The sequence below is a fragment of the Lipotes vexillifer genome, unplaced genomic scaffold (genome assembly GCF_000442215.2).
Source record: "Lipotes vexillifer unplaced genomic scaffold, Lipotes_vexillifer_v1.1 scaffold970, whole genome shotgun sequence".
Classification (NCBI taxonomy): Eukaryota; Metazoa; Chordata; class Mammalia; order Artiodactyla; family Lipotidae; genus Lipotes; species Lipotes vexillifer.
Genome location: NW_006783115.1, coordinates 925,748 through 931,094, shown reverse-complemented (window position 1 = coordinate 931,094; position 5,347 = coordinate 925,748). Strand labels below are relative to the sequence as shown.

The 5,347-nt window shown below is 48.9% G+C and overlaps 1 protein-coding gene across 1 annotated transcript in view; it reads right to left on the bottom strand.

Moving 5' to 3' along the window:
* KSR2 (kinase suppressor of ras 2) overlaps positions 1-5,347 on the bottom strand; it is a 412,338-nt gene that overhangs the window by 160,836 nt on the left and 246,155 nt on the right. The gene's annotated exons all lie outside the window — the stretch shown is intronic.

Below are 5,347 nucleotides of genomic sequence, written 5' to 3'. Positions count from 1 at the left end.
AAAAAAAAAAAAAAAAAAAGCAGGATTGGGAGAGGGATGGTGCAAGGAACGAATGTTTCATTATGAAACTTTCTGTATCATTTCACTTGTTCCCAGGTGTATATATCTGAATGCCTATAAAGCACCTACACCAGCACCTGCCTGGCAAGGGCAGATGGTCAGTACGTGTTAGCGACCTGCTAGTTTCTAAATATAGCAAAGATACCAGGTGACATGGGACATGGGTGCTTCTTGTGTTTCCTGGGTGAGGGCAGTGGGAACAGGCCTTCCGCTGGCTCATTCTTGGGGAGAAAAGTCCTTCAGGTCACTCCAACAGGATATATGTTTTCCCCTTGGAATTGCCACCACTGAATCAGGTCAGACACAAATTTCTCAAAATCTCTCCTGATTCGGAGATGAGAATATGGTTCAGGCAGCCAATATTTGTCAAGACACACACTCCTCCTACCCCTCTTCCGGGCGGAGGGAGGGTAATGAACCTTGGTCTCAAGGATCATTAAACCGCAATATATAATCACCCCCATCCTGAGTCTCTGTACAACCCTCCCAGTGCCTGGTTTCTTGGGAGGCCACAGCTGGCTTCATCAGTCTTTATTGCTACCTGCTGCTGCCACCCTAACAAATCAGGCTTCTGACTCAGCCTCAGGGCACAGGAGGCCGGGCCCTCAACTGAGGGTCAGCTACCTGTCGCTATGTCTCCAGGACAAAGAACAGGAGTTGCTTGGAGAAGAGATGAGAAGAGGGCATGGTGAGCTGGGACAAGGTGAGGGCATGCTGTCTTTCAAACACCTGGTGAAGGACAGTATTTCATAAGATCGGGGCCTCGTATCAAACTCCAGCTGGTGCCACTGGGGCCAAGGTGGGGATGTCTGGGTGTCATCAGTCACTTGTTGGCTTTTGTAGCTGCTGCCCTGAAGTGCTCAACCTCCCACCCCCAGGCAGCTGATAAACTCCCAGAAAACTGCAGGTGGCAAAAGTCCCCCATCATTCCTCACCTTCTACCAAAGATGTTCGGGATGACATCTTTTGGCCACGTTCTGCAGCTGCCTGGCCCCCACAGGAATGGCTACCGCCTGGCACAGTGGGTCCCCTAAATATCAGCACCAGAGTCCGGCGGGGTCACAGTTTGCTAGCCAGCATGGGTGCTGATCGCTAAGCAAGCACAACACTCTGGTGAACAAGAGGCATCCTTGGAGCAAGGTTGGCCCCCACCATACAATCCCCCAACTAAGCAAGGGTGCCAGAGAGAAACCTTGAACAAGTGAAGCTCCCTACTTGTTGCGCAAGCAAGTTCCAGTGGAGACAGCGTTGCCATTTCACACCCCAGCACTGCAGACGGGCGGATTCAGAATGACTGCAAACTCCACCTCCTTCCTGGCCTGTGACCTCGGGCCAGTTACTTAAATCTCTCAGCCCCAGTTTCTTCATCTGTAAAATGGGGATCATAATAGTACCTACCTGATGGATGACTGTGAAGCTTAAACAAAATAATAGAAGTAAATTGCCTCTCCTGAACTGATGATGCTTGGGGCATTGGCAACACACAATAAATGCCAATTGCTATTATTACCATCATTTTCATCATTGTTACAAGCTATCCCATCACATAATGTACAGCAATAGCTCCCTGAGCTACGCTTTATTGAGATTCAGTGCTCTAAGCTCTGGCCCCTGTGCTAGGAAATTTACATGATTTCCTCGTTTTGTCCTCACTACATCCTTGCCGGGTAGAAACAGGCCCACAGGGTTCAGTGATGTGCCCAAAGATATGTCAGCCACCACTTAGCCGCTATAAACCCCCAAATCACTTCTGCCAGCCAGTAATGAATGATGCTGTAGGTGGCATTTTTTTCATTCTGAGGAAGCTTCTTTATAGGGATCATAGAGGTTACCTGAGTCAGCTGGGATCAGAGATGCCCTCCAAGGAGCCAAAGACACACAGCTTATTGGACCAAAAATGGTCCATGGGTGGAGGGCATCCAATCAGATACCACAGGGGTCACGTGGCATGCATGAAGGCAGCATGCAATAAATAAATACAGCGAGGATGGAGAGGTAAGTCCGTGGTTCTCTACTTCTCTGGGAAACAGGTTCACTCCTGAGTCAGCATCTTCCACACTGAGCAGCAGAGTCTAATCCCTTATGTTTCGTCCATAGCTAACCTTAGAGACAGATTCCTCAGAAGCCAGGGCTCCTTCTACCTCCCTCCCTCCCCCTGTTTGTCACCCCCAGACCAAGGAAGGAGGGTGAGCCCCAAGGAGGTAAGTGCTTCTCGCAGCCCATCCGAGGTGGCTAGGCACCCCAAGGGTCCAAGACTCGGCCACTCTGCAGCTGGAATCTTCCTAATGCTGACTCCGGGCATTACCATCAGGGGTAACAAGATGCAGGATCACCACCCTTCACAGCATAGCCAGAGCCAGAGCTAACTGTGACAAACGGGCGGACAGACTCAGACTGGCAGGGACACAGCCTCAGAGGCTCCCTCGGCTGGGTCATGGGAGGAAGGCTGGCACTGGGGCCCAGAGGCAGGAAGTTCTCCTCTGCACCTCAGAGTGACATGAGATCGGGACTGTTGGAAGCATGGGGGAGCCGGTGCCAGCAGCTGTGTTCTCCCAACAGCCCTGGCCTGGAGACTCCAAAATCAGCATTCTAAGTGAGTCAAAAGATCTGCCTAGGAAAAGCCACTTTGCATACTCACTGGGTAAGCCTTAGGGTTTTTCAGCTCTGGAATGGACCTGCGTGGAGTCTCTTATTGTACAGTTGGGGAAACTGAAACCCAGATAGAGACAGGAAGACAGGATGCAGGTTAGATTTGCAGTCTACAACATGGGCAAGATCACTGACCTTTTGGAGCCTCAGTTTCCTGATCTGTAACATGGGAATGATGATGTCTGCCTCAAAGAGTGCAGTGAACCTTAACTGTGACAATGCAGCTGATGTGCTCAGCAGGGACAAAGGTCATACAGACAATTGGTGACAACACTGAGACTTCAGCAGAGAGAGTCTCATTTCCTGATCTGGAGCCTATTCCAACAGGCTGCCTCTGTTTCTATCATTTGTTAGGATCAAAGAAAATGGGACTGGTCCATAGGGGTCCAGCTAATATTTGGGTTACACACTTGTTCCCCCACTGAGACTAAAATGCTATCTTTCTCCTTCCTGGGAGATCAGAGAGCAACCTCTCTGCATACAAGTACCAGGACTGTCCAAAGAGACAATAGTGCTTCTAGGGCATCTTAGTATCAGGAGCTGATTTTAATTCAGAACTTTGCCCCTGCCCACAGGCAAGCAGAGAAGCCTCTCCTCTCAGATGCAGATGGGGCAGGCATGAAAAGTGGGGAGCTATGGTGAATCCTTGCCAAACTCTGGCAGAAGCAGAGATCTGAAAGTGCAAGTCTGTGGGTTGTGTTTTTGTTTTTTTTTTTTCTTTTTTTCAGCAAGCTGGAAATGTTTCTACTCTGGCCAGAATTAAAGTGCAGGGCTATGGTCAAGCCCTCTGAGGTGACCATGCTGACATTCACTCACGGGATGGCTATGCTCGAAGACAGATGGCTGCTGGAAGCAGCCACCCAGCATCACGCCAAGGTAAATTCCAAGCACTCTTAGGGCCGTAAGGAAGTGGGGAGTGTGAACTGAAAGGCATTTAGCCACAGCCTCAAAATTAACCATAGAGCCAGAGGATGGAAATGCTACTAGGCTAAGGAGCCAATAAACATCAGAACAACAGCTATCACTTATCAGGCACTTACTCTGTGCCAACCACTGTGCAGACAACTTGACAAATATGAGCTGATCTAATCTTCACAACCATCTATGACGTGAAGCTATTGTTATCCCCACTTTACAGATTAAGGAAACTGAGGCTCAGAGAGGTTCTTGACTTGCTCGAGGTCTGCACACTGCTCAAAAGTAACAGAGCTGAGACTGGAACCCAGGCAGCTCCCTCCAGGGCCATGACACCCTGCCCCACCCTGCTGTCGTTACACATCGGATATGTCATCACCTTTTTTCTTGTCTAGGCTCACCACGCAGCCCTCTGACTGCCACGCAGGCCCACCCACCGTCACGGAGTGTTTCTAGTCTCTCTGACAGTGATTTCTCTTGACAAATTGAAAAATTGGCCTTCTGGCGTTGACGTGTGTCATGAGTGCTATTTTAGTTTGCTTGATTCAGGGCCTCTACCCTCTGGGCACTGAGATAAGCCAGGCTCTGGAACTTATCCTAACTGATGTCCACACAAGTCTCTTCTGGTACCAGACCCTCCACTGATTCCTGCAGTGGACTCATGAGACACATCTGTGGCTTGTAAACTGAGTTCACTGTTCTGCCCCGGGCCAACCATCCAGCTGGGCTAAGGCAGTGGTTCTGAACCGAACAGTCTTGACACTGGACATTTGTGTTGGATGTTACATGTGCAGTTTTCCAGGGAGAAAATTAATAGATTGCATCCAATTCTTAAAGGGCCCATGGCCTCCCTATAAAAAGTTTTAAAACCCTTATGTAAAGGTAAAGAATAGAACCCGACATTTAGAGAAAGGTAACCCACTGGATATTTGAGGAACTTTGTTATCAAATCAGGCATGATAGATAAGCTTGTATACTCTGGAGTGAGACAGAATCAGATTCAAATCCTGACTCAACTACTCCATAGCTGTGTGACTTTAGGCAATTCTTTGATGTCCCTGGGCCTCAGCTTCCTCATCTATGCAATGGGAATAATCCATCTGTACCACTGATTATTGCAAGAACTAAATGATATCGCACATGTGGGTGAGTAGCACATACTGGTGCTCAGTAAACAACACTTATCATTTATCAGAGCATCAACATGTGGACACAGTCTGGCTGTATTAAGGGCAAGGGGTTATTTCCTACAAAAACTAGCACCCCCTCCTCTTCCTGAGTTCCCAGGCAATAAAGTTTTTGTCTTGGCTGGTGGACTGGTTGGGCTTTTTTCAGGGGCTCCCCTCTGACCACATCTGTGCCTGTTCAGCAAAAGGGGCCCCTAGGCAGAGAAGATTAAACACCTTCTGAGACATCAGCTCTTGATCACCAGAAAGTTCCATTTCCTCTCCAAGGAATAACCACTTTGCTGCAAGATTCATGGGAGCAGAATGTAAGCCACTCCAGGCCACGCTCAGCCCAGTTTGAACCCCAATCCATCTTTGAGATGTAAAGGTTACGCGCATTGACCCGCGATGGGGGAGAAAATTACAAAATTGAATCAGAGATGCCTTATCCACAGTGGCCAGGAAAAAATCCCGTGACCGGACTGCTGAGAAGCAGAGGAGAGAAAAGGCTGATGTTTCCTTTAATGCCCTGCAGGCTTGCTTCCCGCTGTCATCCC